A 12,416-nucleotide genomic window follows, 5' to 3' on the forward strand; every position below is an offset into this window, starting at 1 on the left:
TTGTATAGCTCTTAATTGGGTTTAGATACTTCTAACTAGGTGTACCCCTAATCGGGTGTTGTAGACCTTAATCAGTCAGATCTCTATATTGTAGATAGTGGGTCTTTGTGGGTACCTACTCCCACTGTGGTTTTTCCCATTTGAGTTTTCCACATATAAACTCTTGTGTGATGTGGTTATGCTTTATGTGGTGATTGCATACTTGGTGTTATTTCTTATATGCCTATTGAGTTTTAGGTTGGTGAAATTGATAATCAGATTTGTATTGTTTTTACTTGCACTAATTCACCCCCGCTCTCAGTGCCTTATAAGTTCAACAAGAGTGGAGGGAAGAAAACCTTTGGTCTTTCCCAGATCCCTTAAGGGATCAGACAAACATAGAATAATCTAGTTTAAACCCACATTTTATGGTCTAGCTGCTAGTTACAAGATACAAGATACACAAATTTCTGGAGTTTCCAAATCCATGTCTATCTCGGGGAAACCCTCTTGAGGCTAGGCACAAATATTTCCTTGGTGGTGTGATTAGATCCTCTCTATGCTTTGGTTCCTTACTAAAGGTTTCTACTCATCATCAGGGACATAATATGCCAATCATATGTCCAAACCCACCTGCAAAATACATCTCTAGCTTTTGGCTAAGATCATTGTTAGTAGGCCATTAAAAGTGATTGTCATACAATCATAAAATTATAAAATATTGAATATGATTATCATCTAAAACATCCAGAAATGGAGGGTTAGTGTTGAAAAAACCATTATTTTTAATTTACATACATTTCATCTTAAGTTTCCCATTTTCTGCCATAAAGAAGAAACATAATTCCAATCCAATCTGTAACAATCCAGATCTACACTTAAATGATCTCTAATATTAAATGGACTTAGATTTTAAATGGACATTGCAATTAAATCTCTCAGATCTCCAATTAAATGGACTTTTATTTTAAATCTACTAGTCCAATGATCCAAATGCTGAAATCACAGCCTAGTGAATATCAATCCTTTACAATCATCAAAGATAACGTTTCGACCAGAAAACCCCATTAGCAGAACTGTAGTCATATCCCATTATGCATAGTATGATAATAGATACATAGGATACTGCATTATAACCATATCTCTTGTACCAATATGCAACGAATAGGACATAACCATACGAAACTTATGATAAACTTTGACACAAAAATTCTTCCAACCCAAATATACATTCAAAACAAACTACAAGTGTGAAAGTCTATATACCCATAAGCTTATCTATAGCTCAACATTTATATGTCCACCTCTCTCTCTCTCTCTCTCTCTCTCTCTATATATATATATATATATATATATATATATATATAATATATATATATATATATATATATATATATATATATATATACAATCCTCTATGAACATTTCCAAAGATCTATTTCAATCTTACAGGAAACATGAGAATCGACCTATATTACCCCATCTGTATATATATATATATATATATGTGTGTGTGTGTGTGTGTGTGTGTGTGTGTTTGTATACACACACACACACACACATATATATATACATATATATGTGTATATATATATACATATACATATATATGTATACACACACACACACACATATATACATGTGTATACATACATGTGTATACATACATGTATACATCTATATAGATACATATATATATTTATATATACATATATACATATATACATATATACATGTATATATATATACATATATATATGTGTATGTATACATATTTGTATATATACATATATAAATACATGTATGTATATTTAATCATTTATTTACATATATATATGTCTAAATATAGCTGCTAATGCATTGGGAGCTTTAAATATCCTAATTTTTGAATAAATATGCTATCTGCCCCTTGATTTACTAATTGATCTGCCTCTTTATTCTGTTCCCTATAGATATGATTGATTGTAGTTTCTTTAGATGAGTCTACAAGCCTAATGGATTTGTCTAAAAAGGAATTTCTAAGTCTCCAATTGGGTGAATGTTTAGATCTGATCACATTAACTATTATGATGGAATCTCCTTCAATAGCCAACTTTTTTATCCCTAATGCTTTTCAAAAATCTAATCCTTCCACCAAAGCCAATAATTTTGCTTGATTGTTTGTTGCTTTCCCTATTGGTTTTACTAACTTTGCATAAGTGGACCCATTCTGAGGTCTTATAATACAACCTATCCCTATTGTACCAGGGTTGCCTCTAGATGCCCCATCAAAGTTTAACTTAAACCATCCAAAGTCTGGTTTTGTCCATTTACATTGCTCCCTTAGGCATTTATATTGGGTTCCACCTGGACCAAATTGAGTAGGTATAATCAAGCCATAACAATTTTTCCTCATGATACTATCCCATGTTGTGAATGATCTATCTCTAAGTTGATCCTTTCATAACCCGTTGTTAACAGTTTCTACAATTGAAGCCTCTATTTTGTTGCATAACTGATGTGATTCCATTTTTTTATCTAAAAAAATTCTCCTATTTCTTTCTTTCCATAACTCCCATACCATAATTGAAGGAAATTTTTTCCATAAATCCTTGTATATGCTTTTCTTATGCAATAAAGGCCAGCCTTCCATTAACATTCTTAGATTTTGGGAGATAACAGAGCTCCACTGTAATTTTGTTTTGGTCCATTCCCAACATTCAGATGCATATCTGCATCCAACCAATATATGATCCACCGATTCCTATTTAGATTCACATAAAGGACATCTATACGATCCTTCAAACCCTATTTTGTGGAACTAATCTTCTGTTAGAATTCTATGTTGCATGGCTGCCCACAAAAACATTCCTGCCATGGGAAAACAAGCCTTATCATAGCATAAGTGGATAGGTAGGTCAGTCTTATTCCAGTTACACTTGTTTATCATTAACTCATAACCATCATTGGCCTTATATGATCCTGAGTTAGATCCTTCGCATACTAACTTATCATCTCATGTCCTGAAATTTGATAAATACTTAATATTAAATTTTCACCAATTTCATTTACCATTTAAGGATTTTTTTTTTCAATTTCTCATTTCAGATAACCATCTCACAATATACATACCCTTGCATGCTACACATGGTGCAATTATTAGTATAAGATATTTATGCCTAGAATACATATCTACCTTTATCTTTATTTCCAATCAAACACTCTTACCAATATTATTAATTTAAATATTATTTTATTCATTATTTATTTAAATAGTATATTATTAAAAGTAGGTTTTATAAATTAAGCCTTTTATTCCCTTGGACTACCATACACCACTATGAACATTTTAATTCTAAATGTGTAGACACTTGAATTTGACTAATTAATTTAATCAAATTTAATCCATTGGCCGCTCACATTAATTAAATAATTTTTATTATTTAATCATATGCGACATCCCATCCCATTGGTTAAATCAATTTAATTAATAATGCCATATCCCTAGCCATTTTAATTGATTAACCCCGTTAATTAGTTAATTCCTCTTTTGAACCTTTTTTCTATTAAATAAAATAAATTCACTTTATTTAATTTAATTCATTATCCTTTTATTCTAAGCTTGTTAATTAATTCTAAATTAATTAAATTCCTCACACGTCTCCTAACCTAAACTACCCTTCTATCCCAACCCCTATCCTAACCCATGGGTTCTAACCAACCCTATCCTCCCTAACCAACCTTATCCTATCCTAAACTCCCCTCCCACATGTGTGCACACTCCTAAATATCTTTTATTTATAAAAGATATTCTAATTTTAGGTGGTTAGTGCCCAAAATGGACATGTGTCCTTAGAGACACGTCATTCTCTTCCAAGACATGTGTCCCTCTTGGGGACACTTGTCATTTCCTCTTGAGGACAAGTGTGGAATCTCATTCCACATGGCTAGACACTTGTCCTCCCTGAAGACAATTGTCACTTTTCCAAGACCCTTCATCTCCCTCTCATTTCCTATATAAACCCTCCTTTTTCTATTCATTTTATCCACTTTTCCATACTTGTACCATTACTCTACTAGAATAATCACTCGCCATCATCCATCCATTTGCATAATCATGAATCTCACCTTTTCATTAGATATCATGGAGCACAATCGATTATCTACGATGCCATTGAGCATACATCAAATCATGGGATAATCAAATCAATAAATCAAATGGAGTTTGCATTTTATTGTGTTTTGTCGATTATGCTCCATTTCTCTTCTTTTTAGCATCACAATCTTGAGGTGTTTGATTTCTTTGTGGCTATTTGATTATTGCTTTAATTTTTAATCATTTGTATTTTGCACCCACATTTTCATCACACAAAATGTAATCACATTCTTTGAAAAAAAAATATCGTACTTCTAAAATTGTTAATGAAGTGATATTGTCCCCAAAGGCTGTTTATTTATTTATTTCTTTTCAATTAATGATTTTTCCCCCTCATACAAAATACTTATGTACATTTATTTGGTGTAGCAATTAGTGTGTACATAGTAGCTATGTAATAATATATGTATTTTAATCATGCATTATCCCCTTAGCTTGGTTAATTATGTAGTAGCAATAAATGATGTACTTCTTCTATGTATATTATTATTATTATTATTGTTGTTGGGGGGGGGGGGGATTTAATTTTATAGTTACACAATCCAATAAGAATAATGTAAAGTGGTATTTTTATAATCATGCAAAATAAAAATTAAATTTAGACTATAGAACTTTTGTTGAAAATTTTTAATTCTAAGTTTTCATTGGTTAAAATAATTAAAAAAAGATTTAATGAATACAATAGTATATTGTCTTTGGCAAGAAATAACAAGGAGGGGAAACATAGGTGAATAGTAGGAATAAAAGGGAAGAATGTGAGAGAAATAATCTATATAGAATGAGAGTAAATATTAATATGTATGAAGGAATCTATACATAAATAAGGAACCAATGCGTCATGTTTCTGTCAATAGTGTGGTTAGTTTAAAGTAGATAAAAGTAGAGATGAAGATAGAAGGGGAGAAGAAGAGGGAGAGAAATAGATAGAGATAGAGATAGGTAGAGGGAGAGATAACAATAGAGAGATATAGATAAATGAAACTAAAATATAATTAAATAAAGGGATAGGTGTACATAGTTTTAGAATCAATGATGGATAGATGATATAAGTGTTGATTGGAATATTTTTTCATTTTTAAAAGATTAGTTATCTTAGTTTGATAAATGTTTCAAACTCTAAATTGATAAATAGAATGATGAGATGGATGTCGAGCACTAACTTTGATTTAAATTATCGTTAGAATTTAATTATTACCCTTTTGAACATGATGATTATTGGTCCATATAAAATTAAATACACATTGAATTTTATTATAGATTGTGGCATCACAACATAGTGTGTGAAAAATGCATTAGACTACTTCACAATGATTAATATAAATGATTGAAGAAATTTAAATTTGAATATGAATTTGGAGTTTTAAGATTTAGATACCACCTGTATACTTTTAAAGATTGATTCTCATCAATCTTGAATTATTTGAAAATGATTTATACAAATAAAATAGCAATTTCAAAATAGAAAACAAATTTATAAAAAATGATTTTGAATATAGATAAATAAATATAAATAAAAATCAAAATTTGAATTAAACTTAATACACAATTATTATCATTTATCAATATATTATCACGTTTAGGCATCTTTGAAGAAATATACACAAAATTAAATAATAATTTACAAACAAATATTATAATTTCACCTTTACACTTATATCTTATTTAAATTAAAACAAAAAAAAAAACAAGCAAGAGTCACTTGTATGCAAGCCCAAAAGAAAGATCATGTGAGATCTTTGTTTTGTTATGTAGAATTGCTTACGGATTTATTACATTACAATATTATTACTACTTACCTAACCAACATTGATAAATTTAATAAAAACAAAGACGTACACTTGAAATTATTAATCTCATCTATAATAATCATTCTCTAAAACTAAATTAAAGAAGCTTCAAATATTATTGTATGATGATTTTCCACTCATAGTATCAAAGGGACCCACGTGATGCACGATCGCCTTAAAGTTCCTCAAACATAAGCCTTGATATTATTGCGTGGAATAGACATTTTGGTTTGTTTTTATTTATTAAAATATATTTATATAATTTTAAAATTTTAAAATTATAAAAATTATTTTTCTATACAGTCATTGGTTATAGACCGGATTTTTAGGAAATGGTTTTTGGTAGCAACTATATAGCCAAGAATATAGGCAATAGTTATTTGATTTGTTTTTTTATTACCTCTGTAGTTGTTTGATTTATTTTTTATTACCTCGGTAGTTGTTTGATTTGATTTCTTTTTGCCTACAAATCTATATTTATAGATTGAGATTTGCTTCTAATGTCAATTGAGATTGATGGTTTTATTGATCTCAATGAGATTACGCGTGGATTCCTTTTTTAATGGCACATCACTTTGTCATGACATTCCCAAGCTGATTTGTAGTTTTAATAATTATTATTATTATTTTATTTTTTTTGAATAAAGGGGTAAAAAATTTATTAATAATCAGAAACCAACATTACACACGAAAGCCAGAGCCACAAGGCTCCAGGAGAGAACAACAAACCCAACCAAAAATAATCCAACTTCATAACTATACATATCCTCAGCGAAGATCTTATACAAGTCTTGACAATAATCAAGGGAAAGATGCTCCCAACCCTCAACTTTCCAAACATCACCATGCTCTAAAGCCCACTTAGCCAAACAATCTGTAGCTCTATTCCATTCACAAGGAATGTGAATGAAAGACACCCTCTCCATCATAGTATTAATTTGAAAAATCTGGTGCACAATCCTTGCCAACTGCCAATTAATCCCACTCACCTTCTTCTCAACCAATAGATTAACAATAATCTACGAATCTGATTCATAGACAGCCTTACGGTACCCTAGCTCATATGCACGCTCCAGGGCATAGAAAATTTCTAGTCCCTCCATAAAATTATTAGACTGCTGCCCTTTATGTACTGAAAAAGAAGAAAACCACAACCCCCATACAATCCCTACTGACCCCCCCAATCCCAGCAGGACCCGGATTAGCACGTGATGAGCCATTGATGTTACTCTTAATGAAATCATACTAAGGGGGAAACCATCTTACCACCCTTTGAACCTTCTTCTTAGCACGTCTACCTCTCTTGACATAAGCTTAGACAAGAGACATCTCCTGCAAACCCAACCTACTCACAATATCAACCTCTCCTCTATCCAGAGGAAAATTCACCTCACATTTAGCTTCCATCATCTTCTGGATCATGCCAATGATTCTATTCCACACTTGCTGAACTAATAGTCTAAAATCCCTAAAGATCCTCCTATTCCTCTCTAACCAGATCTGCCAAAGTATGAAAATGGGCCCAATGTGCTAGACAGTCTGGAGAAAAGAGGACAAAATAGGAGGTCTGCCCAAACTGCTCCACAACTCCACCAAAGAATCCGCGTGAACACAGGGGTGCTTCCACACCCCCCACCAGTAATGCCAGAGTAGCAATGAGAAAGGGCATCTGAAGAACAAGTGAGAGGAATCCTCCTCTCCATTACCACACAAAACACAGATGGAAGGCCCATGGAACCCACGCTTGCCAATATTGTCCCAAGTTAGACATCTATTCAAAGACAAAGTCTAAGCAAAATAGTTACACTTCGGCCAAGAGAAATTTTTCCAAACATATTTCAACCAGTGCACCTCCCTCCCCTCCAAGTGATGGAAAAACCACTCTTGGTACCCACTGGCAATAGTGAAAACACCCTTAGGATTCGGGGACCAAGCAAGTCTATCCCTATCGTTAAGGGAACTACAATGTCTACTAGCCAAAATGACATGAAGCTCGGTGCAATCTACCTCCATACCAACAACCAACCATTCATTAGGAAACTTTCATCGCACCATCTCTAGTTGCCCAAACCTATAAATAGACTTAAAGTCACTCACTCTAGACCACCCTGCCTCCAGGAAACTCTGGCATAGATTCACTAAATTAGGAAACTGATCAATTACTACGGGGATAGCCATCCCAAGAATCGAACCAAAAAAGAACCTCTTCTCGCCTCTTACAGATCCAAAAAGACCTTCTTTTATCAGTGTAGCCCCTTTCTTGAGAGTACTCCAAATCGTAGAACCTTTTCCTGCAAGCGGGTATCTTGTAATTTCCTCCTTCAGGATCCTTTGCATATACTTGAAAGACAAAATCCTAGCCCAACCTCAATCCTGTTCAACACACCACCTCCAGTACAATTTAGCTACCAAATCCTCCCCAAATAAAGAAGACTACCTTAAGCCAAGCCCACCCAACTGCTTTGGGCTGCACACCAAGTCCCATTTGACAAGACTCCATTTATGGGAGGACAAGTTGCTTGGCCATAATAATTGACTTGCCAAAGAATCTAATTCCTTCACAAACTACTTTCGGACCACTTGGAGCATACACCTATAAATCAGAAGAGCATGGACCACCGACTGGATCGGTTGAACCCGCCCAACAAAGGATAACCATCTATGAGTCCAATTTTCAAACTTCATGCGAAATTTGTCCAGACTACCCTACCAAGAGTCCCTGGGAGGATTACCAGCAGAGATAGGAATACCCAGGTAAGTCAAGGGAAGAGAACTGACTTGGAATCTCAAGATATGAGCAATCCTCAACTGAATAGTTTCAGGTGTGTTGAAGAAGATAATGGAAGATTTATCCTCATTGAGCAACTAGCCAGAAGCCACAAGATAGAAATCCAAGATTTTACACAGATTTATAGCTTCTCTAATCCTAGCCAGTCCCATCAGGGTCGTATCATCCACAAACTGCAAATGGGACTGAGGAGGAATGTCATTACCCCAACTCCAACCATGAATAATGCCCAGTCCCACATTATACTTAATCAATCTCTCCAGACCCTTAGCCAAAAGAATGAATAAGTATGGGGAAAGAGGGTCCCCCTGACGAAGGCCCCTAGATGCATCAAACAACTTAGTATGATCTCCATTAATTAGCACAGAGAATGAGGTAGACAAAACACAACTCACAACCCATTGGATCCATTCATCAGCAAAACCAAATGCCCTAAGAATCTTCTGGAGAAAGGACCATCGAACTCTATCATAAGCCTTTGTCATGTCCAGCTTGATAAACATAGCTTTTTCCTTGGAAGCTGCCATAGAATGAATGGTCTCAGTAGCAATGACAACTCCATCCAAGATTTGACGGCCTTGCACAAACCCACTTTGCTCTTCAGAAATGACCCCCCCAAGCCAATTCTTCAACCTTTCCATTATTAGCTTAGAAATAATCTTATAAATCACATTACAAAGAGAAATAGGATGGAACTGGCCTAACTGGTCATCCCCATCACACTTGGGGATGAGCGCAATGAAAGTCGCATTCAAATCCTAAAACATCTGCTTAATCCTTAGGAACTCTCTGACCACCTCCAATAAGTCCAATTTGATAATGCCCCAGAATTCTTGATAGACCCCAATTAGAAACCCATCTGGTCCAGGTGCCTTCCCCTTCTTCATGTGAAAAACAATCCTCTCAAGTTCGTCCAACAAAATAGGTCCCATAAGTTGCTCATTCATCTCCCTAGTAACTAGAGAAGGGATACAAGCAAGGACCTAATTTTCCTCTTCCGATTCCCCCTGAAAATCCTTACTAAAAAGGGATTGGAAATACTGCATAGACTCCCTAGAAATATCTTATAAGGATAAACACTACTCACCTCTATCATTAACCAGAACAGGGATGGAATTGCCATGCCTTCTTGCTTTCACTAAATTGAAAAAGAACATAGTATTCTTATCCCCACTTGAAGCCAATCAATATGAGCTCTCTGTTTCCAGTAGATTTCCTCCCTAAGCTCCCACTCCTCTAAAACCTTAACTGCCATGACTTCCTCCCTAAGAAAGGCTTCTGACAATCCATGCTCTCTAATATCTCTAGTAATGCCATTCAACTCTAATTGAGTAGTTGTCTTAGCGTGAAAGATATTACCAAAAAACTGACAATTCCACCATTTAAGATGAAACTTAACAAATTGCAGCTGCTTGTCAAAAGTGTACATGGCAGTGCCAAAGGCTGGCCTCCCTTTCTTCCACCACTCTACAACATGAACCTACAAAGAAAAATATCACAACCACACAAACTGGAATTTGAATGGAGTGTGAGTGAATCGAGTAGAAGAGGACACCAATTTTATGGGCCAGTGGTCTGAATCTTTCCAATCTAAAATCTCAGAGCATGTGGACCATCCCCCACCAATACAAAAAATAGAAACCAGAAAGTGATCCAACCTCTCCACAATCCAATACTCCCCTAGTCTCTTGTTGTTCCAAGTGAACAGACCATTACTAGACTTGATATCAATAAGATTCAAGGTTGATATACTATCCCAAAGAAGGAAGGAAGAAGGCTCCAACCGCATAACACCACCCTTCTCACTCAACTCTAAGATGGCATTGAAATCACCCGTCATAATCTATGGATGAAAAGGAAAAAACCCATGCATAAAAGTAATATGAGACCACAAATTCTGCTTACCCTGAAGATCAGTGGGGGCATAAATGTTATTAAGCAAGATATATTCCCCAGTCTCAAGACTAGAGGCAACCCTGGATAAAGATGATCTGGAAGAAACCCACCATATAGAATGAATCCTCAGGGGGTTCCAAAGACAAGCCACACCTCTAGAGGAGCCAAATTCCTCAAAACATTGACATTCACCTCTCCCCCATAGCTTAGGCACTAGACCCAACATACTTTCCACAAATAGTTTAGTTTCATACAAGAAAAGGACATCGGGAGAATGACTCCTAATCAATTCCCGAATAACTTTTTGTCTAGGGCCACTGTTCAAGCCCCTCACATTCCATGAAAGCACAATCATTTCAGGGGATTAGAAAAATGAGAATCTAGAGTCTTTACTGACCCTGACTCAACCAAGTTCACCCCCATCAATTTAATCTTATCCAAGTCCTTCTTTCTGCCAACCTTCGAATTCTTCTCCATTGCTCCTTTCTTGATGTCTTTTTGAAGAAGACCCAGATGTAAAGAGATCTTATTACTTTTAACCCCAACAGAGTCCAAATTCTATGTTGCAGGAGAAACATCCCCACCAACCTTCTTCACTTCAGCACTAGATGGGTCCCATCTGAGCCAATACCTGCTGATCCATCTCCATCTGATGACTTCCAATCTCCTGTAGACCCTGTGTAGGATCCAAGTTCACACTATCAGCCATCAACCTTACTGCACTATGATCCAAAGGAATCATCCTTGGATTCAACTCCTCCTGACTAAGGTCATCCAAGGCTTCAAATCTGTTAAAGGTATCCTCCTCCTGACTTTCTTGCAAAGACATCTTTTGACCTCGGTTCCTATTCTTTGTCTTAACTGGGACAAAACCATCAACACCCACAACCACACCAGACATGGAAGCTTTTCTTTTATGAACCCCATCAAGGTTACATGGCAGCTATTGAGGCTAATGCACATCCGGTTTAGACGTAGGGAACTTGTGCCGCAAATGACCATACTCATGACATAGACGCCATCAAAATGATAAAGTCCCATAATCTAGTTGTTGGACCCAAGAATAAGAGCCCGCACACATATCTATAACATCTGGCAAAGGTTTACTAAGATTAATTTCAACACAGATACTCAAGCAAAATTCATTACCTTTCTCCCCAAGGTTTGCGATGAAGATCCAACAGGCTTCCCAAGCAATGAAGCGAGCATCCACAACACATCCTCCCAACAACATTCCATCAGAAAATGAGGTAAACGAACTCACACTGGGACTCGATTTGGGAGTTCCTCTGAAGGGTTAAATCTCGCATGCCAAGGTTTGATGAACAACCCCACCTAGTTATAAAAATACGGGCCTCCTTCAAAGACCCTATTGCGATCCTCCATGCGATTGAATGTAACCATGAAGTAATTGTTTGCAAGCAACAAATATCCATTTCCCCTTCTGGCGCCCAAGTCCTCTGAGTCCAATTCTTCGGAAACTGCAAAGAAACCCTCATCCCCAAAAATTTGCAGTAAAGTGAATTCTTTGAAAAATATTCAACATCCTTGTCAATCATCTCAGGTAGAATTACCAATTTTGGTCTCTCTTTGCATCTCTCAAGACAATTGTTAAACTTTGAAATCCGAGATCCATTGGACACACTAGCACCAGCAGCCCCCGAGTCGGGAGCAAAGATATTATTATCAAAAGTCTTAACGCCATGATTTAGGGATTTTAAACCCAAAGTTGCTCAAAAATCCAAGCTAGGAGAAGCCTCTGAAGCCACTTCTCGCAAACCAACCATCATGCACGACAAAAAACCCCCACCCCAAATGGATATGGGAAAAG

General features: G+C 35.6%; 1 pseudogene; it reads right to left on the reverse strand.

Annotated features, from left to right (window-relative positions):
* The window catches only part of LOC131079950 (ATP synthase subunit alpha, chloroplastic-like), a 108,106-nt pseudogene that overhangs the window by 67,027 nt on the left and 28,663 nt on the right, over positions 1–12,416 (reverse strand).

The sequence above is a fragment of the Cryptomeria japonica genome, chromosome 10 (genome assembly GCF_030272615.1).
Source record: "Cryptomeria japonica chromosome 10, Sugi_1.0, whole genome shotgun sequence".
Classification (NCBI taxonomy): Eukaryota; Viridiplantae; Streptophyta; class Pinopsida; order Cupressales; family Cupressaceae; genus Cryptomeria; species Cryptomeria japonica.